General features: G+C 46.7%; 1 protein-coding gene and 1 long non-coding RNA gene across 5 annotated transcripts in view; one reads left to right on the forward strand and one right to left on the reverse strand.

Annotated features, from left to right (window-relative positions):
- LOC119387567 (uncharacterized) overlaps nt 1–26,559 on the reverse strand; it is a 93,398-nt gene that overhangs the window by 14,492 nt on the left and 52,347 nt on the right. The gene's annotated exons all lie outside the window — the stretch shown is intronic.
- LOC125757684 (uncharacterized) overlaps nt 6,117–26,559 on the forward strand; it is a 72,409-nt gene continuing 51,966 nt past the window's right edge. The window contains exon 1 of the long non-coding RNA XR_007415434.1: nt 6,117–6,223. This is a non-coding gene — a long non-coding RNA (uncharacterized LOC125757684). The remainder of the gene's footprint in view (nt 6,224–26,559) is intronic.

Raw genomic sequence — 26,559 nt, forward strand, 5'->3', positions numbered from 1 at the left:
TGCCCTTCCTCCCGATTGGAGCTTGAGATCACTACCTGTACCTCCACATATACTACAAGATTAAAGATCTTTGCTACAGGAAATCCACGAGGCAATCTAGTGTAAGAGCGAGGTAATTCTATTCCAATTGAGCGTTTGAGGGCTCTTTTAGAATGGCAAGGTATTGTACGTTTCCCATCGAATCTTTTATATAGTGTCCTAGCATAGCTTTGTCCTTTTGAAAGTTGTAATTACCTCCAGAAAAGGTTTCAGATAAAAAAAGGAATAAATGAAGAATACTGTGAATGCTCCTTGAGGCAGGTTAGATCGGGCTGGTAGCACAGCTGCGCAACACTATCTAAATCCGACTGCTGGTTTACAAACACGATAACTAAGTAGGAGCTGCTAGGTCACTATGCCAATGCCTCATATGGAATATTTATAGAGTATAGTGCTACCAAAAAAAAAGATCCTGCTAAGCATTGCTTAACCCCATTCTGAAGCTGAGTGCAGCTGTGTTTTAATAGAGACATAAAACAACTGTGACCTTTCAGCTAGGGCCAGAAAAGAAAACAACTAAAGAAATCCCTTCATGCACATTCACGCAAGCTTATGAATTGAACAATAAGAGAAAGCCAACCCCCAGCTGCTGCACAATGCATTGGCAACATTGACCATAAATCAATTTACGAGCGTGCCACCGCAGTGGGCTTACGACAAAGCAGGTTCCTCGACAACGGTGCCAAATGTGCGCTGCCATTGTTAAAACGAACGACATTTAGCCAAACGGCGAGATATGCCACGTTACAGCCAGTCTGCAAACCATGGCACAGACGTCCGTTCAGGTATTTCCACACACACATTCAATCACAACATTGATCACGCTAAACACTCTCGGCACTTCAATATCATGAAAGATGTACTCGCATGCAAGGGCCAAGTTTCCAAGATGGCGGCATGCATACACAAAAATGAAACGTGGTCTATAACTTGCCATCGTGGAAAGCTGAAAGGAAAAAAAAGAGAGAGAGAGGGAGAGAGAGGAAAAGAATAGAGAATGTACAGACCAGCAAATACAAAGATGTAGTGCGTAGCTCTCAAAAGTAGGGTGTCTACAGCTGAACAAAAGTCAGAAAGGAATGAAATGCACCTTGCAACCAGAAAGAACATGCGCACACTGCAGGGGTTTCAACCACCTCCACAACACCTGCATGCTCATGATAGATGGGTGCCATCTGTATGTTCATTGTGTTTGAAACAAGATCCTGCCGACCACCTGAGGTGATATCGAAGAAACGGGTGGCTCAAATCGGCACTTCGGGAGGAGCCTTATGGGTAGTGTGCGGCACTATTGTCTCCCTAGGAAGGTTTCGGTGCAGAGAAATGTGCCTATGCAAAAGGCTCTTGACCTCAAATAAATGAATTGTGCTGTTGTACAATATAAGGAGTTCCCAGCCAAACATGTGTTTCACAGCCCCTTAAAAGAGACTGCCCTCGTGTCCACATCTGTAGACTTGAAATGAGTGGTGCTACTAATGACAAAGGAAGTTGCTAACAATGTAACAGTAAATATGTAAAACGAACTGAAAATGCTACAATGCAACAATATCAATGAAAATTCTGAACTCATTGGGACATGACCGAGTAATGGCAGAGACCTGGTTTCCAAACTGAGAATCTTCATCTGTAATTGAAACGCCGGAAGACTTCATGCAACTTTACTTGTGTGACAACTTCCACATCATTCAACAATGACTAATTTATACAAAGAGACTGGGTTCAGAATTGCAAAGAGAAAGATATTTTTTCGCATTTCCTGCTTCAGTCCCAGTGTGTGTATGTAAGAGCAACGTGTCCATCAACAAAGATAATAAAAACCAATGTACCCGAAACAGAACTTCAATTCAAAGGAGAAAAAGAAAAGCGGAGTGCAAATGTTATTTTTGCACTCACACTGACAAAAGACAATCCCTTTCTTTAGCAAGGTGCCCAGAAAAAGCAGCACAGGCATGTGAAGAATGCCATAAAAGGCATCTGCACTGCCAATAAATGCCTGCTTTGTCCCAGTAGTGTAAGTGCAAAGTGCTGATCATGAGCGCACGCAGAGTAATACACGAAGAATGTTGTTGCAACCCTGCTAGCACAGGCTGCACTTCACGCTTGCTGCATTGTTGGTGACGTGCTTGGCTTCGCCGTTAGTCATGCACAGCATGTGAAAGCTTGCAAATACATGCTTTGTAAGTTGGTTCACTGCATGGTTCGTGACAAAAAGCCATGAAACCAGGCTTGAAAGCAGGTACGAGTGCAACATGACGAGGGAGACACCAATGCTCTGCGGTTAAGACAATTCCAGTGTTCGGGAACACTGAACAACCTTGCAATTGCAACTTTCATTGGCTGCCTTCATCGAAACTATGCAAGTGTTATTTTACCAAGGCTGCATCGAGTCTTCGTGCAGCTGCCTCCGGGTGTAGTTATCAGTTGCAAGTTGCACAATGCAGTGTGAAAAGCAGAGGAGTGCAGGCAAAGCATGATGCAACAGAAACTTTTTTCCAGGTGTCTCGTGGCAGCCACAGTGCAGAACCAACTCACATTGAGCTGCTTGACCTGTGCCGGCGAGGCAAACACCACAGTGCCGTTGGTGCGCCCCCTGGGCAGAGGTGACCACTACCGCGCTGGGAGCCGGGCTGGAGCGTGCTGCCGTGGTCGTGCTGGAGGCAACGCGATACAGGCGCACTGCTGGTCACCACGGTCGCTCCTTCTTCCATGAGCACTTCCTTACATGGCCATGCAAGCGGGGTCAGCGCTGGCCAGCCACGACAACACAGCACACGCACCCGGCAGCCTCAGCGGGCGCACACCACCAACCACCCCCTGGCAACCATTGCTACGACCGAGCCCCACTCGAATGCCCGCGAGCTTTCGAGTAGTAGTAGCAGCAAGCAGCCGCAGAGGAGTGCAGCAAGCTGTGCAAGGGACACCAGGCACACTTTGACGAGCGGCCACAGCACAGTACGCTACTACAGCACAAACCATGCTACATCTGCCAAAACAACACGTAGAGCCTGGAACAAACCAGCGAACCCCCTTACTACAGCAAACACCAGAAATTTTGGAGATACTTGGCCGGAAGCATGCTATATGTGTGCTCCCTGATATTGAATATTCTACATACTCAAGGACATGCACAAACACAGAGAATTTTGGGAACGTGAAGAAGGTCTTCAGTTTGCCACAATAAACAGCTCAAGTTTAAAGTTCCAATTTTCCTTCTTTTATCAACACTTCACGAACCGACACGCTCGGCCCCATATTGCCAAGCAAATTAGGAGGTTTATTTTATCACTCTTTCTAATTTAATTCTGTTTAACTGTTAATAACCTGGCTTTGTTCAATGCAGGAGCTATATTTACAGCCAACACGAGGTCTCACAAGAACCCCAGTAAACGTTTGCACCAAGTGATTTACTATAATGGTTGTCTATGCCATATTGTACATGAGTGGCTACAGTGTGTTGAATGAAGAGTGCAGCCTGAATTTTGGACAGTTTGCCTGCTTTCCTTGCAATATCTGCAAACTCAACACAATCTTCCCTGTATATATTGTAAGTGCTTCCGATGAGCACTTACATAACTATCGGGCGATGTACATAACTATCATCGCCCGAGTTACGGGTGGCTGCTCTCCAGAACCTGACCAAATAAACGAGTTAAGTGTGCTTCTGTCATTTCAAACAATAGAGGGTCTCCTCAATCTACACATTTTACCCAGGTCCTGTTTTCGTTAGACCTGCATTCGTGCCACAAGCAACAACCACCAACTAACTACTGAAATATTGGCTACCAGCAGGCACCTGCCAAGAACTGGGATGACGATTACGCAGAGATGAAAATAATGAAGAGCATTGTAAGTGCATACAATACCAGCACTAGGAAGCATCAGTAGTTTACAAACAAAAACTTTACTAGTTCTATCCATAGGACGAGTGCAATGACCCTTTTCACAATTGTGAAGCTAGCTTTCCAGCGATGCAGTTAGCCCGACTAATGGCAGCTAGTTCACGCACAGTTTGCTTGTGCTACGACACTGAAAATGTAGACTCTGCTCTCGATATAGACTCGCATAATAGAGAAGCCCCAGTACGTCCAACCAGGGCCTCATCTCCACTTGAAGCCCGACAGGTGCCATTAGTTGGGCGAACATGCAGTGCAGGGAAGAGCACTTGCGGATTATGTAAAGGGTCTACTGAGAAAGAAATTAACTGCACAGGCATGCTATCAGTATAGCCAGATTAATGCACCTTCCCCAAACTTCATGTACTCTGCAATACAACGCAGCCTTCGAGGAACCTGTATATGTTCTAGTTGTTAATCCATCTTGGAAACGGCATGACACACACATGCATGCACACAAAATCAGGATCCTTGGATGTCTGTAAGAGGGCCTTTTCTTGCACTCTTAAGCTGTTACGAAAAAAAAATAACACTGTCTTGCTTTCAATTAAACCGACAGTATTGGCTGTTGTTGACCCTTTGGAAAAACTTGAAATGAATGCAAAGGAGCCAAGTCTACAAAATCTTTATTTCCATTATAAAAAACACTCGACTATTAAATGCTTGCATTAATGAATGAAGAGTTTCAAAGGCTTTACCATCTGCAAGTGCTCATATCACGCACCCTTTTCGTCGACAGCAAGAACACTGGCAACACGCTTTTGAGCACACTGCCACCTTGAACCGCTATTTCGCAATAATGGTGTGACCGTGCTTGTTGTCAACATGTTAATACGAATACACGTTTCACTGGCCTTGGCATTAAAAATACTGCTCTACCACACACCCAAGTTCGCCTTTTGCGGTAGACCTCGCTTAGCCAGTTGGATTACAAAAAAAAAGAACTTTCTTGAATGCCTGAACAGGTTGCAGGATAGTCTACGAAAGAGCACTGCTCTGCTTGGCAGCCTATCCGAAGCATTAAGTGGTTTTACCTTATCTCTTTACGAATTTTTAATATCTGCTTTCCAGCTGAATTGCTATGTGCAGTCTATTTATTAGCCTACGTGGCAATCATCAAAAATAGCGTGCCTGCAAAAAGTGTCTCAGAAGTTTAGTCTTGCCAGAATCCAATTTCTAACACATTACTTCCTAGTTAATAATTAAATATTATCCAAGTCGTTGAGTCTTCCTTTCCCATGGGCAGTTGCCGTGTATCTAAAAACACATTCTGTGAAACCAAAACAGGCGAACAAAATATATATATAACACATTTCACAAGAAGGTTAATAATCGCTTCGTGAGGTCCGCAGTGCTACCGCCCGCCCGCGTGGACAGAGGCCAGTGTCGCCGAACAACGGTTTACGTAAGTGCGTGACGTAACCACACTGACGTCATGCGATGACGCACGCGACATTTTTATCGACTCCACGTTGGCAGAATGCGCGCTAAAACATCCATATGCGACAACCGAATATCGTTTATTAACGTCGCTACCATCGGTTTTCCACTGCCACACAAGGAAAACGCACCACGTTCAGTCGCTTCGGAAACGCGCCGATGTATATTCAACGCGACCGCAGAATGAAGAATGGACGTAGGCGCCGATAACACGCAAGCGCCGATGCGAACAGTTTTCTGATCTTTTGCTGACGCAGAACGACTGCTGTGGCGTCTTTTTAACTGAAACTAAGGTCAATCTACGTGAGAGCCTCAAAATGGCCTACGCGCCTGGCGACCTCGCAGCCACGTTGCAAAACTATTTGGCTCAAGGCCGCTGCGAGCCCAGGTGCGCGGCAGCGCGGCGCAATACCTTCCCCGGCTGCTTCCGTATAACACGCGCTGCAGATAGAATAATACGGTATCTTCATTACAGAAAGCGAGTCAGCTGGTCGAATACGCACTAAATCGAGCGCACAGAAAAAGGCTAAAGACGCGCGCAAACTATGACCACAGAACATCTACAACGTTAAGGTCGAGAAACAGTGAATAAAACTAGTAACGATCAGATGCCCGATCAAAAGAAACGGAACACACAGACGCCATATCACGCTCAAACCGTTTTAAGTCGCCAATGTAGAAATCGAATGCAGCACCGTCGGGCGACAAGGTTTCAGATGCACCTTGAAACACAGACTACAAAACGGAAAGTCCATGCCACACCATTGCGGACAGCCACAGACCCGACGCTGATAACCCGGCAGAGCAGCTTCACGCAATCGGACACCACCGAAGTGCCCGACTAAACGCAGGTTAGAACGCCAGCCGGAACACACGGGTTCGCAGCTCCGCGATCGAACCAGCCGCGATGTACAGTTAGGCCTAACGGATACACACGCGTCTAAATTCAGCGCGATTGCAGCCCTGGCAGCCTGCCATATTTGCAGCGATACCGTTCCAGACATCGTCCACACAGTTTCCCAAAATCAGAGGTCCAAAACTGGGCTAATTTCTAAACCGGCAATCGAAAAATGCCACCACCGCACGAAAGACATCACGCCCGACTGTTATTGTACGAGGGTCGACGCAGAGCACTTACCAGTTACGTATTTCTCGTCACCAAGTTTGCCGCAACCCGAGTGGGCAAATTGGCAGAAACGTAGCAACCACGTCAAAGTACAACGTCGTCGTCACTGAAAGCAGGTCCACATAACCCTCGCCTAAGAGCTCGATATCACTGCGCGCTACGTCACCCCGGCCTTTCTTCATTGGACGATTCACGAGCAACGCACACGTGACGATGCGCTGCGTCACCGTCATTGGATGGCCTGTGATGATTCACAAGCCATGACGACATGCAAGGCACGCATGTACAAGGACAACACTTTCCATCGTATAAAACTATTTTTTGTAACATCGAAATTCAAAGTAGTCCTCGCGAGATGCAATAAACATTTGCGATTGGTGGAAAATATGGGAGCAAAGCGATTACGGTAACATTATTTAGGTATCAAAGCCCGCACTCATTTCTACGTCGGAGAGCGGCGCTGCGGCAGTCGTGAGTGCGAGGGCTGGCGAGGTAGATGTAGGAGGAGGGCGTGGGCAGGTAGGCAAGCCGAAAGCTGTGGATGAACGCCGTTGTAAGCTGTGCCAGGTGTTCTCTGCGCGCTGACGAGATAGTAAACGATCGTATTTATTGTTCTAATTCATCTGGAACAGGTACCGAGATAATCTGATTATCGCCGCTTGTGATCAGAAGGGACACATGGGGACTGGGGCCGCAGGCGATTGCACCGCGCGCAAATGCGCGGCAACTCGTAAAATATCCGGCTCTGCTGGATAAAACCAACGAAATCGTGCCGAGGTTGCATGAGCGGACTGTCAAAGCGATGGATCACCCATTGCCAGCGAGCACCTACTGCCGTTGAGCTGACTTTTCAATGTCTTAACGAGCCACGATTCGCGCACGTGATAGCAATATGCGCCAAAATTGATGACTAAAGCTCACGTACCGGAGTGAATCAATGCTCGCTCTGCATAGCTGAACAGTCTTAAACCGCGTAGAGATGAGGCGTTGTATCCGCAAGTTAGCAACACCGCCTACAACATTCCGCGCACTCGGCAACGCCCACCGCTAGCGTGCCATACATAACGGTACGATGTCACACCATCGATCACATATCAACCGGTTAACTCCGCTGTATTCGTTTTAAATAGCCTGTCCATCGACATATACGTACCAGCCGTGTGTGTTGTGTGCTTAAAAAGTTAGATTGCGATTGTCATCATAGTTTCTCTTCGCCGACGGGTATCGATAATCTAAAAAAATTGTTAACGCGCGTCATTTTTTGTTTGTTGTCTGAGGACCAACTTGTAAGGCAATCGCACTTTCAAATCGGAAAACAAACAAGCGTTCGATCATGGAAAGACGCACGAGAAATGTATGACTCAGATTGTAGAAAACAATGTTTACTCACTAAAAGAAAGAAAAAAAGCGCGCACGTCATCTACAAGCTGCTGCTTTTACGTTTCTTTTGATATTTCGCGAAAATAACACTGCAGCTAATGCTCGGATTTTCTATAAAAATTAAATTGCATATTGCAACTGGGTTTATTTCTTTTTTTTTTTCGCACATGACATTTAAGTTCACTTCTTTGGAGATAGAGCAAAAATATTATCCTTTCGATCGCTTTGCCACTGATAGAACGAAAGCTTGCATGAAGAAGTGGCAGCCGAAATCGGCTATCTCAATGCATTGAGCGAAAGGGTAGTAGATGCAAACGAAGGGAAATGCCAGCAGCAAGAAAAGATCACTGGAGAGACGCCAAAACAGCGAGGAATAAAATAGCAAGATTTCCTCGATTGCCAAGGTCGACTGCACTGACCAGCACGGAAAGGCAGTTAGACTTGTGTGTATGTACGAGCTGCCTCACCACCTGCTGCTACTTTTCGTGACATTTTCCAATGGGTAAACAAGGAATGAACTTTACACTGCCTACGTACATTGCTCGTTGGCTGTAGTGCGACACACTCACGCTTTGCGTAGGTACCCGAAGAAAAGTATGAAGAAAGGTGCATACAAATGAATCTCGAGATAGGTGCCTACCAGGGTTCAAACGGTTTTCAAAGAGAAGCAAGATCACGAAATTTCAATGCAGCGCTGGGGAATTTTTCAAGGCCGACACCGATGCTACATGTGGTCGTTTTCAACCTGACGACGCCGTCAAAAAGATTGGAGATAATTGTTCCTATTATGCAAAGCAAAGGGAAAGCCATTATTTCTTAGCTCGAGGAAAAAAAATTGCTTGTATATTACACCAAATAAAACTAATTCACCAAGTAGCAGCTATTGTGGGCACACCTATTTCCTGAAACGTTACTACAAATAGGACAACTGTCTAAGTACTTAGGTATCTCTATCAGGTGCTTAGAATTAAGCATATGTAATGAAGAACAAAAATATAAGCACATTTTTAAAATTTTAAATCACACGTCCTGAAAGAATGCATAGACTATGAGGAACACTGCAGTAGGGGGCTTTCAACTGATTTTGGCCACCTAGGATTTTTTTAATGTGCACCCAAATCGAGTGTTCTTGCACCCCAACTCCAAAATATGTGGCCGCCGTAGCCGGGAATCAAACACTGTGACATTGTGCTCAACAGTAGCAGACACACCACGGCTACCGATTCTGCCATAGAGACAGCAGACGTTATAAATAGCTGCACAAGAAATGCAAGATTCTCAAGCTCCGTGAAAGGTGCTTTCAAAACAAAACTCTCGAGATCAATAGCTTTGCGTTTCAAGCATCAGCACTTGTAGGTGTTTGTGCTAGTGCCAAATTCGAATATTACTGTTTGCATGCATGGAGACGGTTAGCTAGCACTGTAGAAAATGCCTGTTGAAAAAGTGTGCTGGACTGGAATGGTTGGTAGTTTACTGCAATGGAGGTGATCGGTGCTTCGGACAGGATAACAGAAACAACACCACATCTATCAAACAAAGACAACACACACGCTGTTGTGTCTGTCGTCTCGTCATAGTCCTGTCTGAATCACTCTGCTGTCTTCTCTTCGTCCAGTCTGAAGTGCTGTTCAATATCTTTCTAACACCCACCGATAAAGCTGTTTATTCATTCAACACATTCATCCAACTAAAGTAGCGCATAGTAAACAAAACCAAAATGGGGAAAATGAAATACTTCCACAAAGTGCATAAACTAGGCACAGTTTTGTCATTACAGCAACAAGGAGGTCTGCAACGCTTATTCTTTTTTTTCATTTATAAGATGGAACTGAGAACACGTTTATCATTCGAAGAAGAGACGCAAGACTTTGTGTTGTTAAGTGTTGCATACATCATGCCCTGAGCTGGACCATCCAACAATCTTATTAAGGGGAGAAAAAGATCAGACGCTAATAAAACGGAACAGAGAAAAAACAAGCTGACAACTGTTCACCACAGCACGCGTTACCCAACTGCTGCTGTACTCTGCTTGTACCACATAAATCAATATAGTACAGACCTAGATTTGACAAACTTTGTTGTACTATGCCAAGTGGGGGCAAGGGTCCAAACCAATCGTGTATTTTTTAGTTTCGTGAAACGAGGATAAGAGTGAATCGAACATGCATCTAGCAAACACATGTTGGTATAAAAATTAGAATTGCTGAAAAAGGAACAAGAAAAGTACATTGCTCAGTAGTACAAACCATATAATAGAGCTGTGCGAATAGCAAAATTTTGGGTGCGAAGCGAATTCGAATAATAAAGATTGAGTGCGAATCGAATAGAATAATTTCGAATAATCTTCGAATATTTCTCAAACATTTTTCGAATAATTCGAAGTGAAATTACAGAAAAAGTTGCAGAGAATCCCTAAGTATGTTCTTGTGAGATCGCAACATGAAAGTGTTTCTTTTTGCTAGGTTGATGAAGTGCTGGTTGGGTCATATTTCATAGTTGTCTTTCTTATCAAGAGTGAGGCAATGTAGAGGCCAAATTGTATTTATGTACATGATTTGGTGCAACCAAAGTGTTGCCAACAACACTTTACACGTGATAGGCAGAGATGCCATTTCCTCAGCCTCTCCTCCTCTTTCAACTAAAGTGGAAGGCCAACTGATGTGGCGGACAAGGGTGTGCTCCCTTCAAGTCTGGAGTTCCAAATCTGCCTTGTAGACGTCGATATATAAGAATATCTGAAATTTTGGATGCTAAAAGGCTTCGGCGTCTGATTTTTCAGACTTCCTGCCCAAATTTCAGGTCCAAAACAGCATTAATTGAACTCCCAACTCTGCCACATCTTTCATCTCCATATTGGAACCAGCGTTTTCTTGAGTTAATACATTTGCAACCGTAGCGGAGCTTGAAAGGCAGCTTTGCCGCAATACGGGGGTGTGATGAGGTGAAGCATATCGAAAATCTAGGGACCATTTCCAACCGTACTTTGTCTCTTGGCTAAGTTCGACCGTAACGGAGCTTGAAAGGCAGCTTTGCCGCAATACGAGAATGTAATGAGGTGAAGCATATTGAAGATCTGAAGGGGTGACTTTCAACCGGACGTTGACTGCATTTGTCTTAGGGAAGTTCGAATAGTTCGAATAGTAAAATTTCAGTGCGAATCGAATCGAATAGCAAACACTATTCGAAAAATATTCGAAATTTCGAATATTCGCACACCCCTACCATATAACCATGTGTTCACTGTTACCGTTATGTTTTATCATGCCCCTTTCTGCCGTAGCATTTAGTACTAATTGACCCAGCCATGCTACTGAAAAAGCCCTGTGTTTCCAATGCTGCTATAAACAGCATCTCCTATGGACAGCATTGGTCTCGAGTTACACTTGTGCGCAATGTACCAAACACATCTTCCAGCAGGAAATGTGCTCTAAAGCCATTGTGCATACATGAAGATTGGCTAGTGAATACGTGTCCCCCGACAGCACAGAAAAAGAAAGATATAGGCAAAAAAGGACACGAAGACAAGCAGAGGTGAACACTTTGCGAGATTTCACAAGATGAGTCACGGACGCGATAATACCTAGGGATGACGGCATTCCTGGTGCATTAACACTCCAAAGATGACAACATGTTCTTAGGTATTCTCACAAAAATAAAACTCTTCAAAAGTGATTGCCCGAGAATACTCCTGCGGCAACACTTCTGCTGCCTGCATGTTGCGATGAATTCCATATAGAGACTTGGAGCCCAGAAGCTCAAGCATCTCTGCTCTTTTTGCATCATGACCTGTCTGAAATTGGTTGCACCTACTGCATGTTTCAATGGCTCATTAAGAAAAGCTGTTGAGCTGGGATCATTTTGAAAAGCATTCCAAGCTTGTCAACCGAAATCAATGAAACAGATCGCAAATCCAGGATATTGCGCAACTCAATAACCAGTTTATCATGAGAATTCTTCGGCCTCACTGCCCCAGCACTGGGACATGTGCTCCATTCTCAGATTTCAATTAAGATGCCATTTTATACCGGAGAGAAGTGGCATGCCATGGTGCCAATTGCCCATACCAGACACAATGACAAAATTTCAAATTTAATATCAGACAAACAGACTATGCACTGCTGGTACTGTGTACAAAAAGCAAATAGTTAACATAAATTTTTGTCGCTCTAGCATCATTCCAAATTTTGAACTAGCAGATGCCAGATATTTAAGAATCGCTTACAAGTTACATGAAGCTGCATCCAGTAGAGCTGTATCAATCCATCCACAACTGTACACAAGAAGACGTTGCTTCTTGACATATAGACAACGGCATCACAAGAGGTACCAATATGCTGGCCCTTTAACAAAGATGACAGCTTTAAACTGCCTTCATTCACTGTTAAAGCGTTTGTTCAGAGATGGAGGCTTTCAGATGGCCTCCTTTGTTTATTTCAAAATACCTTGCAGACCCCACCTGAAGCACTGAGTTTAAGGGGAGGCATTGGAGAAAAAAGAAAAACACACACACATACACACAACTGCAAGAAAGCCTAGGCATGCCACGATTAGCTGAGATACAAGAAACAAAAAAATTTGCAGAAAACATAATTAAAAGAGTCCCCAACGAAGAGATTAAAAAATGAAGCTAGGAATATAGTATACTTCAAAAAATAAAAAACTCATAGGGTCCATTCTTAGATGCATTATGCATCTAAGAAGACCGGAAGGCGAAAGCCATCTTCTTTTGTTTTGTTTTTTTTTTCTTCTCAGTGGATGTGTTGATTCTGTCCCGGCGCCCTGCGAAAGCTTTGTGCACCTAGCATGGTTTTGCACCGCCTCCATGATCAGCCCACCTTTGACCAAGCTACGATGTCATGTGATGACAGCATCATGTGATGTCACGCCAAAATTCATGACGTCATGATGGCAACACCAATTTTAGCGATCTGTGACGTCATGATGACGTCATCACGTGATGATGATTTTTCGTATCACTCGTGCTGTGCCCGACGCTGCGGGATGCCGATGCCGCGGGACATTGAGGGCCAATTTTTGCGTTTCGTAAGGCATCCAAGGCTTTCCCCTTAACAGAGTACAGTTTGTGATAACGCACAGAATGTTGGATTATTTAGTGTACATTGCTCTAATCAATCAATCTTCAATTCCTTCATTACATAATTTAAGAGGCCTCCTCATCACATTCTAATGTACTGACAAATAATTAAAATTACCAAAGAATGTTTATCATGTGAGTAAAAGCAGCCATCAACTAATGAAAAATACACTAATCCTTCGGAAAAAAAACCCAAAAGCTTGGTCTGAAAGAATACATAATTGAAGTGGTGTTCAGCAATGTGTATTATGCCCAAAAGTGCACCAAAAATGTTTCCCATATCACCAAGTGAAAATCGGCACTGTACAATAACTGCATTTGGTATAGATGAAGCTTAAGGTATCATTTAATTCCTAGCTAAAATAAAAGCTGCAGGGGCAGGCCAGTAAGTGAAGCTTTCTACACATGAAGTTGCATGCAGTGCATACGTATCAATCTATCCAATTGCACAGATCATACTCATGGCAACGATGAAAAAGAAATGCATGCAGCTGCTTGCACACATAAAATTCTGAGGAGGGAAGTACTAACTATCAACTTTACATATTTGAACAAGAATACCAAACAGTGTCAAAATGAAATATTCATCAGGGAGTTCTAGAACGCAGCACATTTAGATAAGTTGTCCGCAACAGTGGTAATGCAGCTGCTTGCACACATAAAATTCTGAGGAGGGAAGTACTAACTATCAACTTTACATATTTGAACAAGAATACCAAACAGTGTCAAAATGAAATGTTCATCAGGGAGTTCTAGAAAGCAGCACATTTAGATAAGTTGTCCGCAACAGTGGTACAGTGGTTACGGAGTTCGGGTGCTGACCTGAAGGTCGTGGGTTCGATCCCAGCGGTGGCGGTAACATTTCGATGTAGGCCAAATGCTAGAGGCCCACATACTGTGCAATGTCAGTGCACGTTAAAGAACACCAGGTGGTCGAAATTTCCGAAGCCCTCCACTACGGCGTGCCTCATAATCATATCCTGGTTTTGGCCCACAAAAGCCAACAAATTATATTATTATTAGATGCAGTCAAATGATAGCCGTTATCAGGCAAAAGATACTTACAACCTTTGCATGTCTATTCAGCTGTTTCAGGCAACATTAATCCCATGCACCATTGAATGTCCGATATGAGAATGTGATCACAAGAAAATACTTTCTCACTCTTTTTTTTTTTACGTTGGGGTTTAGCTTCGTCCCTAAACTCTCAATTCAACTTGCTTCATATACGTCAAAAGAAGGAAAAGCTGCAGAGATTTTTGCAAAACGGGAAGCTTAACATAAGTGCAGCACACAGCTGTGCTTTGTCGTCGGCACGACCGTACGGAAATGAGATGCGCGGTACAAAGGTCCAAATGACTACATAAGGTCACTAGAGCAGTCTTGCTACTATAAAAATGGCACTTCTAAATACCAGGTAAAAGTATGTACCAAAAGTGAAATGAATGTTTTGTACAAACAGAGGCAGACCCCGTTATTAAAAGCAGTTTTTAAGAACGCATTTTAACATACCTTAATATTACTATAGCAATTTTTCGATTGACAGATATGTTCAAACTCTGTTCTCACGAATGATGGTGATTAATTCCAAGATTTTTTTTTTTTTAGAATCTCGATCTCAGGTTCTACTTGCACCGTTGTGATTCCTCTTTGTGAGAAACTGCTGCTACATGCAGAAATAGGACCTATTCTACAACACAGAAGTCGCCACTCAACATTGCCAGGTGGTCACTCTCTAAAGACTGTCCAAAATATCAATGCTGCTCGACCGTGGTTATCTTGCGAAAACTGCTGTAATCAGCACGTAACAGATGGCTAAGTGCTCACCTCTTGTCATTTGTCTACATGTAAGTGGTATGAACTACATGCTAGTGTGTGAAGTTTATAAAATTCATAAAATTTTGTGAACAAGGCAGTGAGAGGAAAAGGTATTTGGGGGGGGGGGGGGGCACACATTAAGAAATATGATTTACCTTGAGACACAGCATATCAGCAGCAGCAAACTTGGAATGGTGACAAGTAACACACTGTTTTTAGACTGCACTGATTTTTCCAGCAGCTTTAATTTAGCCAATCTTACCTGCACCGGGAACATGTCTGGATTAACATATTCAGCAAGTACATATACCTTTCTTGCAGTATTCTTCGGCACTGTGAGCCACCTGGTCTGATTTAGTGCTGTGCAGGTGGTTGAAGCACTGTCAGCAGCTGTCGCGGTAACTGTCCACAGATGTCACCCTTCGCATAGCAGCTGTCAGCGGCCACTGACCTTCGGTCAACATGACGCAACAGGCAATTAGCTGGTCACGGTATATAGGCAGGTTCCTTATGTTATTTTGGCAACTGCTGTCACTTTTGAAAAGCGAGCGCACCTATGTCAATATGAGTTCATTAAGATGGTCTGCAAGGGTACAATACTTAATGACACCACCATGGTTCACAGATTTTCTGTAGTGCCGTGGTTTCCCATGACGATGAACGTAGCATTGTACAAAGAAATGGCGATTTCGAAGGAATTGGTCTCCGTTATGGTGGAATAGAATTCAACAGCCACGTAGGTCACACAGACGTCATTTGTGTATGAATTAAACTGCATTTCCCACAAGGAAGCAATGGTGAAGATTCCAGGACGTTTTGTGAGGTGGTGGCTCTGTACTTCCGGTGTAAGCTATCACAGAGTGAGCAATAAATTTCCCCAAACTTCTTGCATTGAAGCTGGTATTAACTTTAACCTCGATGCCAGATAGTCGATCAAGAATTCTGCAAATGGCTGGCCTCCCTACATCTCCCTTCCTTACGGATCACTGCACAAAAAATGTATGTAAGCCTGTGCATACTGGACAGAAAGGTGTCAAAGGCAATATTTCCAAGGAAAGCTCCGCTTGGCCACTTCATGCTATGTTATATTCAAAAGTGCAGCCTGGAATAAGAATAAGCCTGAAGCAAGCAACGCTAGTACGCTTGCAAAGAATTCCATCAAGTTTGCAGTTGACCATACGAGTAAGCCAGCCGACTTACGGAACATCCAGAAATGTCAGAGAAGTCACAAGGCTGGCAGTGCACTCAGCTGCAATGACTATTGTGTGTGCAAACATTCACAACGAAAGCAGCGAGTAGGATGTCTACAAATGCCACCACCTTGCAGCGTAAAAAACTGGCAAGCACAGCATGCATTTGCCAAGCACCACTACCTGTGTGTCGTACATCACAGCATCAGTTCTTTCAATTTCTAAGCATATTAGTTTGGAATGCTTGACTGTCACGCGATTTCCGTCTGTCAGAATACTACAAGTGCAATGTTTCTAATGTACTCGGTAACATCGCAGTTAGAATTCGCCGACAAGGCCAAGAGGTCATCAGCCTCATTTGATCCACAGAGAAGCCTCAACTTTAACCTGTCCCTAAAATCTAGTAAGGCAAAAGCCCTAGTATTGCCCCTCTACAAATTAATGTTTAACTGTGTCTGATAAATAAATAATAATAATAATAATAATATCTTGGATTTTACGTTACAAAACAATATAATTACGAGGCAAGCTGTAGTGGAGGGCTCTGGAAATTTTCACCATTTGGAGTTCTTTAACGTTCACTGTCATCATGCAGTACATGGGCCTCTAGCATTCTGCCTCCATTAAAATGCAACCGCCACGACCGGGCTTGAACCTGCAGCTTTTGGGTGAGCAGCCGAGCACCGTAACAACTACACCACCGCATTGGATGTAACCCTGTCTAGTCAATGATTTCTACAGAAATCAATGTTTTTCAGAAAACATCTCACACTGGGAAAAAAGAAACAGCAAATGTATTCCAGTAACACTAAAGTCAAAAATGCTAATTATGTACTACATAATTTATTGATTAGTGCCACAGGTGAATATACCATTCCTTATAGCCATGCATCCGTCCATGCATCGCGTCAGGTTAAAGTTAATCATCTGAGCTCTGTTATTGGAGCCTGCTGCCTCTGGCGAACAACCTGCCCTGGGCGGCACAACAATGGTTTTTGAATGTTTTCTGGCTGTATTATGCGGTGATTGCAAATTAAAATGTTTTAAAAAGGACACCACAATAAATTTTTGAGGTTGAAACATAGATTGTACGTCATACAACACCCATCCCAAAGCAGGCCGACAAAATTTCAGCATACTTGGTGGAGTAGAAAATTTGTATATTAATTTTATAAAGTCACGGCTGAACCATAAAGCGGTCTGGCAACACAGACTAGCAATGAAATGAAGTGGTGCCTTCAGAAATGGCCCTCTCGAGTAGCAAACATCGATATTGAACACCATGCTTGTGAGTACTGCAAACACTGGAAGTGGTTTCAGGAGCAAATATCTCAAGGGTGCCATGATTTGCAATGCTTTAGCGTGTGTGTCACGGCAAATTGCTGCTGATTTTTATTTCACAAGAGGAGGAAATGTGGGCGCAACTCAACAGTGGCATCCTTGCTGCGTCGTTAGGTGCCAGATATCATGGGGCAAGATGCCCGACGTGGTTTTGCACTGTTCCAAAGCAGATGACACAGCAGTAATTCCTTGTTTCCTGATGCCACACAGTTATGCCAGAATGATGGTCACTGTCGGTGGGAAGAGTTTAGAGGAGGAGATTTCAAATTGAAATTTCTAGTTAAAATGTGTGCTGCGAGTCCAGTGTCTTTCTATGATAGCTTACACATGTGCCGGTGTAGCCATATTGAGCTATTTGCTCAATATGGTTCTCAGGCTACGATAAAATTAGATCAGTCCAACAACTGTGTCATGTCCCTTTTAAGAACCACATGCTGCTTGCAACACATCCAGTTTTCAGTGATTTATGAGAAATACCTTCTGATTCATTGCCAGAAAAATAAAGCAGAAATGCTCCTTCATTTTCCTCCCGACTTTCGTCATTCAGACGAACATATCAAATTTTCATTTCTTTTAAAGCATTCGGACTGGAAACGGTCAACCATTAGAGTGCCCGCTGTTACTGGCACCACTAACACAAAACAATGTTGGAGGTTTGTGATGAGCATGTGACCTTTTGGAACTATATAAATATGTCAATTTTTTCCACTGACAAGTTTCTGATGACCAGGCTCCACCAGCCTAACCTGACCTGACCCTTGATACCCTTTTAAAAAAATAGCAAAAGAAAGCAAAGGTGTGAAATGTGCTTGGCCCAGAAGAAAGTCTCACTGTGTAAAGAAACTTACATGCGAACTTAATCGAGTGTCATCAGAAATAAGCACAAATGACTGCCTGCACACATTTAAAAGATTGCTCGCTTTCTTTTCACCATCAGTTCATTCCAAGCACACATTGTTCCCAAGTGTCTACACCTCCATGGCCTCCTCTTCTTCCTCACTCTCGCTGACAAAGCTGGCCTTGTCCTCATCCTCATCTTCTCCCTCGGGCTCTGGCCCTAACTCGGTCAAGAGCTCCTCAATGTGTGCCAGCTCATCTGCATCATCAAAGCGCACCTTGCGAGCCACCTGTGAAGACAAATACACACAAAAGCATACAATGAATCAGCAAGATCAATAACAATGCTTCACCGAAGGGTAGACTGAAGTCCTGCACAAATGGCCGACAGCTATATGCAATCCGACACTCAATCAGTAGGTGCACGCTTCCGTAGCTATCCTGTTTCCAGTTTTTCGCTTCTTCAGGTGATAAACTCACCTTCTGGGCTAGATGTTTGCATGTTGGACCCATGTGCATGTTCAACATCAGCCTGCTTTACAAGGCAGGATACTGGTATACTGGTGCTTCTATATATATAAAAAAAAAATGCCTAGCCAACGTTCTAGCTTTGTGTAACTGTGTACGTGTGTTGACATACACGCATTTTCACACACACCAAATATACATTGTCGTTAATAACAGGGATGGGCAAATATTAGAGCACTTCAAATATTTGAAGAAATATTACAGTATGCAAATTTGCTTCGACACTAATTTAAATTATTCGAAATTTGTAAGTATTCGAAATGAATGAATAGATATATATATATTTGACCGCATGTAACCTTCTGAAAAGATGGTGTTGCTGCAGCGTGAAGCTGCTATTCCATGAAACCACCTTTCCAGGGGAAATCCGCACTGCCGCAATGCCACACTTCAAGTTTAGAATATAAATATTACCTGCACCTCGATTAATTATTCTTTTTTTTTTTAAGGTTAAAAGTGTGTTAAGAGGGCTTATATGCTTTAAGTATAGCAATTTCCAAAACTTAACCTATTTTACCACCTATAACTTGGGCCCTATTATATGCAAATAAGTCGAACCCACTTATGATCCCACATATAACGATCTATCGGTTATAACGACCATATTTGGGTGCACTTACGATTTTCCTATGCTAACCATTGAAGCTGCGTCCAGATATAGCGAACATTTTTCAAAGCCTCCTACTTTTACAACGAACGCTTCAGACACGGTCGCGGTAAAAATAGGGCGCATACGAAGCGAAAAAAAGTTAAAACATGCCTTCTAAAGCGTGACAGGGGCGCGCGCTCGCGCGTGCCCCGCTCCAGTTTACTTGCGACTATGATACCCAGATCAGCGAGCACCGCCCGCATATTTCGGACGTTGCGAGTGACGTCGCTCACTTTCCAGGCGTTTCTTCAGTGGTAGAATGGCAGTGAGGGAAAAAAACATAGTAGGCAGCATGAAGCCTTGCAGTCAGCTTTCGCACAGTAACCTTTCCTGACACAGTAACCTTTCGCACAGTAACCTTTCCTGTTCTCTGCAGCTACGACCGCCTGCGATGAACCAAACAATGCCTTGTGACGCAAGAAGGCATAAATGCAAGAAGTGATAACCGCGATAACTTTCCATCGCAAAAAGGTTCACTGCGTCCCTAAACTCGTCGACGCCACAATGTGCCGCGAAAAGTCGTCCGTCTTTTCGGTAACGGCAGAGACCGGTCGATCGGTGATTACGACTTCCGCGCGATTGCGGCGATGCCTTCGCGAATATAAGCATCAGAAAAGAGCGAAGGCAAGATGGCGACCGTCGATGAACGTGCCGTTATGCCTTATAACCGACAACCTTATCACAGTCATCTGTAGATATCTGCTCGGCTGCGCGTGTGGCGTAAACCGTACACTGCGGATTGACGACGGTACGAGCACGCCATGCTTAGCCATGCTGCCGTTCACAAGTTCGCCGCCGTCGCGTCGTGCGAGACCGCTTTAAAGTGCGCGTCGCTTTGTAGAAACGAAAGTAGCTCGCTGTTGTTGAGCGGCGCGGGCACCGAGAAACGTCGATGTACTGACAGCGAGCGTATACTGCGTGTTTGACTAGGTGGGAACTCAAGTGCGTCGCGCATCGTCGTGCAGGGCTGCGAGAGCATCGTGGAGACGTAGAGTGCGCGTTGCTTGGAAAATGCTTGTTTTTGCCGCGCTGAACGAAGAGGCTAGTCGCCACACCCGTGCACGGTCCGGAGTGAAGCAAGCACGAAGAACGTACAAACGCGCGCATACGGCATACAGCAAGCGGCCCGGCAGTGACTCCGCGACCCGAGTAGGCGACGCGCTGCACGCAACTAGCCAGGGATGATCGGCTCCACGTCGCGGTGCCGCGCTTCGGTACCGCGACGGTAAGGCGGTTAATTCACATGTGAGCACGCAGCGGGCGTCGCTTCACGACGCGAAAAGGCTTAGCTTGTCACCAAAGGGGTTGTTAGCACTTTAATAAAAGTGCACAAAGAAAAAAAACGGCTTGGCCGCTGAGCGCACGTTTTTAAGGGCGAGTCCATATACAACGAACTACTGATATAACGACCACTTTTCGCGACACTTTCGAGTTCGTTATAAACGAGTTTGACTGTATTTGCATTTGCTTCCACTTCACTTGAAACCAAAAAAGTGACACTCGCACATGCCTAGTTCCAATTCTTAAAAATATTGTGCAAGTTAGTTGGGTCATGACAAAAATGCTCATTTTCCTTTATAATACGTGATATTGCCACGCCCGCTTCTTCATTTATTTTTGATGTGTTCGAGAAGCTTCACGATTTTAGTAGATCGTTTTGTTAAGATTGCGCGCCGCACGCGAATGTTCCAGCTTTGTCGAGAGAGAACGCCGCCACCAGCGATATTGCTGGAAAGTTCCATAGCGCCTGTATAAAAGCCGACGCGCTTGACCGCTTGTAAGTTGATCGATGGACGACGCCCTGTTCGCCGCTATCATTGTATTGCTGTAGTTCTAGTTCTCAGTTTCTCGGCCACAAGTTCGGCCAAATAAACAGTTTCATCTCGGACGTGCTGACTGTTGTCTTCGTCGACGTCACGACCACGTGACATCTGGTGGAGGTGCTGCTTCTTCCATGATCCGGACGCCCCCACGAAGCGCTGACCCAAGCCCAAGCCGCGAGGAGGACGACGGCAAAGAAAAACCCGGATCGTCGAGCAAGCCGCAGGCAACAAGGTCTACCGCCAGAGCACGGGCCTCTACCTGAAAAGACCCGGGAAACAAAGATCCTGACCTCGACCACAGCGACGATGACAGACGCTGTGCCGCCCGCACCGATCCTTCTCCGGACGCCCAAGGAGCCGCCAACCTTCCGTGGATCGTCGTTCGAAGACCCGGAAAGCTGGCTCGAAGCCTACGACCGAGTCGCCGTTTTTAATGCCTGGACCAGCGAAGACAAGCTACGGCATGTCTATTTCGCTTTGGAAGACGCCGCTCGGACCTGGTTCGAGAACCAAGAGCGAAGCCTGACAACGTGGGACATTTTTCACGACAGGTTCCTCACCACATTCACGAGCGTCGTCCGCAAAGAGAGGGCTGAGGCTCTGCTCGAGACCCGCGTGCAGATGCCGAACGAAAACGTGGCGCTCTTCACGGAAGAGATGACCAGGCTGTTTCGCCACGCAGACCCTACCATGCCCGAAGAAAAGAAAGTTTGCCTTCTCATGCGAGGAGTTAAGCAGGAGCTCTTCGCTGGGCTCATGCGGAACCCACCCAAGACAGTCCTGGAATTTGTTTCCGAAGCCACAACCACTGAGAAGACACTGGAAATGCGAACCCAACAGTACAATCGCCACGCATTCCATGACAGCGCAGCAGTTCATGCCCTCGGCTCCGACGACTTGCGCGAAACGATCCGAGCCATCGTGCGAGAGGAGCTGCGAAAGCTCGCACCTTTTGCACAGCCCGAAGTGACGTCGATTGCGGACGTTGTACGCGAAGAAATCCAACAGTCACTGGGTATTCCTCAGCCGGCACCGCCGCAGCTGCAAGCGATGAGTTATGCTGCTGCAGCCCGACGCAACGGCCCCCCTCCTCGCCTACGTCAAGATGCCGCGCCTCACCAGCAGTTCCGCCGCCAGGCACCACCGCCGCCACCACCGACGTCATACCGCCCGCCAGCCGGTCAGCGATACACGCCGAGGAAGACCGACGTTTGGCGCGCCCCCGACCATCGTCCACTCTGCTACCACTGCGGAGAAGCCGGCCACACCTACCGCCGCTGCCATTATCGACAGATGGGACTGCGTGGGTTCGCCGTCGACGCGCCGCGTCCACAGCAGGGTGAACGACCACGTGACATCACCGACTATCTGGCAGGAACGCAGTGGACCCCTCGAGGACCTTCCCGATCGCTGTCGCCAGGCCGCTACGCCTCTCCCCAACGCCGACCATACAGTGGCCCAACCCGGGGCCGGTCACCTAGCCCGCATCCGGAAAACTAAGGGCAGCAACCGATGGAGGTGCGGTTGCTGTACGATGAAATACCGAAGACCCTCCGCCGCCGACGCCGCCGCCACGACGAAGGCTTCATGACACGACCCGAACCCCTGACGACGAAACCTCGCGGAGCGAAGTAGACCTGACGACGCAACGTGGATGCAGCGGAACAAACCGACGTAGCCGTGACCCGACGCCACGACCAAACTGCAACGCAAGACGACGAACTAGCGACCTCGACGTTCTTATCGACGGCCACAGCGTCACAGCCCTCGTCGACACCGGAGCCGACTATTCTGTCATCAGTGGACCGTTCGCCAGGAAGCTGAAGAAAGTTAGGACAGCCTGGGAATGCCCCGAAATCCGGACAGCTGGAGGTCACCTCGTAACGCCGGAGGGCATCTGCACAGCGAGACTCACCATTAACAACCGGATTTATCCCGCGAACTTCGTAATCCTGCCGCGTTGCTCGAGAGATGTCATCCTTGGTATGGACTTCTTAGGCCTTCATGGTGCAATTATCGACCTGAGGTCTAAGTCAATAACACTGTCCACGGAAAGGCACTACCGGCGCACACTCAGCCAAGAAAGCACGCCTTGAATGTGCTGGAAGACCAGGTCACCATTCCCCCTCGCTCCAGCGTCATCATTTCCGTCGGCACTCAGAAATCAGCAGACCTGGAAGGCGTTATTGAAGGCGACCAGCACCACTTGATTAACCGCAAGATTTGCGTCGCAAGAGGAGTAGCAGAGCTGCGGGCAGCGAAAGCAACAGTTATGCTCACGAATTTCAGCAACGAGTACAAGCACGTGAGCAAAGGCACGACGGTCGCCTACATCGAAGAAATCGTAGAAGCCAGCAATGCTTTCGGCCTCACCGATTCACCCGAGCCTACTCCGACGAATAAAGCGCCACAACCAGCTTTCGACATCAATCCCAGCCTTCAGAAGCACAAACAAGAACAGCTCAAAACCCTGCTCTTGCAATACAAGGACTGCTTTTAGTCGTCGTCAAGAATTAGGCAAACTCCCGTGGCAAAACATCGCATCATAACAGAGGAAAGCGCCAGACCACTCCGTCAGAGCCCGTACAGAGTTTCGACGCGAGAACGCGAGGCCGTGAAGAAACGGGTTGACGAAATGCTACGCGACGACATCATCCAGCCGTCGAAGAGTCCGTGGGCATCCTCGGTGGTGCTAGTGAAGAAGAAGTATGGGACTCTACGTTTTTGCGTCGATTATCGTCGCCTGAACAAAGCCACGAAGAAAGACGTGTATCCCCTTCCCCGGATAGACGACACCCTGGATCGATTACACAACGCAAAGTACTTTTCGTCGATGGACCTCAAGACCGGTTACTGGCAAATAGAAGTCAACGAGAGAGATCGAGAAAAGACTGCTTTTATAACACCAGACGGCCTGTTCGAGTTCAAGGTCATGCCATTTGGTCTTTGCTCGGCACCTGCGACTTTTCAACGGGTTATGGATACAGTACTGGCCAGCTTGAAGTGGCAGACGTGCCTCGTGTACTTGGACGACGTCGTTGTGTTTTCCTCAAACTTCGACGAACACCTTTGGCGCCTTGAAGTTGTACTTCAAGCAATCAAGACCTCCGGACTCACCTTGAAGCCTGAAAAGTGCCGCTTCGCGTACGAGGAGCTCTTGTTCTTGGGTCACGTGATCCGCAAGGATTGGTGTTCGCCCGGACCCGCGGAAAACAGCTGCCATCGCTGACTTCCCGACGCCCACCGACAAGAAGGCCGTACGCCGTTTTCTCGGCTTGTGCGCCTATTACAGACGTCTCGTCAAGGAATTTTCACGGATCGCCGAGCCACTGACGCAACTCACGAAGGCCGACGTCGAATTCAGGTGGGAAACGTCGCAAGTTCAAGCATTTCAAGAATTGAAACAACGCCTGCAGACGCCTCCCATACTTGCGCATTTCGACGAATACGCCGATAGGGAAATCCACACCGACGCAAGCAGCGTAGGACTCGGCGCCGTTCCTTGTGCAAAGACCGACGGATTCGAAAGGGTCATCAGTTATGCTAGCCGGTCGCTATCAAAGGCAGAAATCAACTACTCCACGACAGAAAAGGAGTGCCTGGCCATCATCTGGGCTACATCAAAGTTTCGCCCCTACCTCTACGGCCGGCCCTTCAAAGTTGTGAGCGACCACCACGCCTTGTGTTGGCTAGCTAACTTGAAGGACCCTTCAGGCCGCCTTGCACGGTGGAGCCTGCGACTTCAGGAATTTGACATAACCGTCGTTTACAAGCCCGGAAGAAAACACTCCGACGCTGACTGCCTGTCCCGCGCCCCCGTCGACCCACCGCCACAGGACGACATGGAGGATGACTGCTTCCTGGGAACCATAAGTGCCGAAGACTTCGCCGAACGACAGCGAGCGGACCCAGAACTCAGGGGCCTTGTGGAATACCTCGAGGGCAGGACCACCGTTGTTCCCAAGGTATTCACGCAAGGACTGACGTCGTTTTTCTTGCGCAACGGTGTTCTCCTTAAGAAGAACTTCTCGCCGCTTCGAGCCGATTCCCTTCTCGTAGTGCCCTCGACATTGCGACCAGAGGTCCTCCAGGCTCTGCATGACGACCCGACGTCTGGACACCTGGGTGTTTCTCGCACGCTCGCAAGAATACAGGAAAAGTACTACTGGCCGCGCCTTGTCGCCGACGTAACTCGCTACGTCAAGACCTGCCGGGACTGTCAGCGACGTAAGACACCGCCGACTAGGCCTGCCGGACTTCTGCAGCCTATCGAGCCACCTCGACGGCCGTTCCAGCAAATTGGGATGGACTTACTGGGGCCGTTCCCGACGTCCTATACCGGAAACAAATGGATCGTCGTAGCTACTGACTACCTCACCCGCTACGCCGAGACAAGGGCCCTACTCAGAGGTAGTGCCGCCGAGGTAGCGAAGTTCTTCGTTGAGAACATCCTCCTGCGTCATGGCGCCCCAGAGGTCCTCATCACCGACAGAGGAACGGCGTTTACTGCTGACCTAACTCAGGCAATACTGAGATACAGCCAAACAAGCCACCGCCGGACCACAGCGTACCACCCACAGACCAATGGCCTCACCGAGCGGCTAAACAAGACCATCGCCGACATGCTGGCCATGTATGTCGACGTCGAACACAAGACGTGGGATGCCATCCTTCCGTATGTGACCTTCGCATACAACACGGCCATGCAAGAAACGACGCAAATGACGCCGTACAAGCTGGTCTACGGAAGGAGCCCGGCAACGACACTCGACGCAATGCTACCAACCGCCTCCGACGAAGACGATCTCGACAGCTCGCTCGCCTGCGCATAAAGAACCAGCAGAGGGTCGACAGCCGTCACTATAATCTTCGACGACGCCACATGGAGATACCAACCGGTGACCGTGTGTGGATCTGGACGCCGATACGCCGACGTGGGCTCAGTGAAAAACTACTTCGGCGATACTTCGGCCCATACAAGGTGCTTCGACGTTACGGCGCTCTTGACTACGAGGTCGTCCCGGAGGGCATTACAAACTCCCAGCGACGCCCCGCACGACCTGAAGTCGTCCATGTCGTGCGCCTTAAGCCGTTTTTTGCGCGTTAGCGAACCTGGGGACTCTACTTTTCCCTTTGTTATTGTAATTTATGTGTGTATGCACTTGTCTTTTTCCTTTCCATGTTCTGTTGCAAGCCTCGGGACGATGCTTTTCCAGAGGGGGCAATGCCACGCCCGCTTCTTCTTTTATTTTGATGTGTTCGAGTTTGACCAGCAAGGACGGTTATCAATGCTCGACGTGGCCGACGAAGCAGTGTTCGAGAAGCTTCACGATTTTTAGTTAGACGTTTTGTTAAGATTGCGCGCCGCACGCGAATGTTCCAGCCTTTGTCGAGAGAAAC

This window comes from Rhipicephalus sanguineus, chromosome 3 (assembly GCF_013339695.2).
Source record: "Rhipicephalus sanguineus isolate Rsan-2018 chromosome 3, BIME_Rsan_1.4, whole genome shotgun sequence".
Taxonomy (NCBI): Eukaryota; Metazoa; Arthropoda; class Arachnida; order Ixodida; family Ixodidae; genus Rhipicephalus; species Rhipicephalus sanguineus.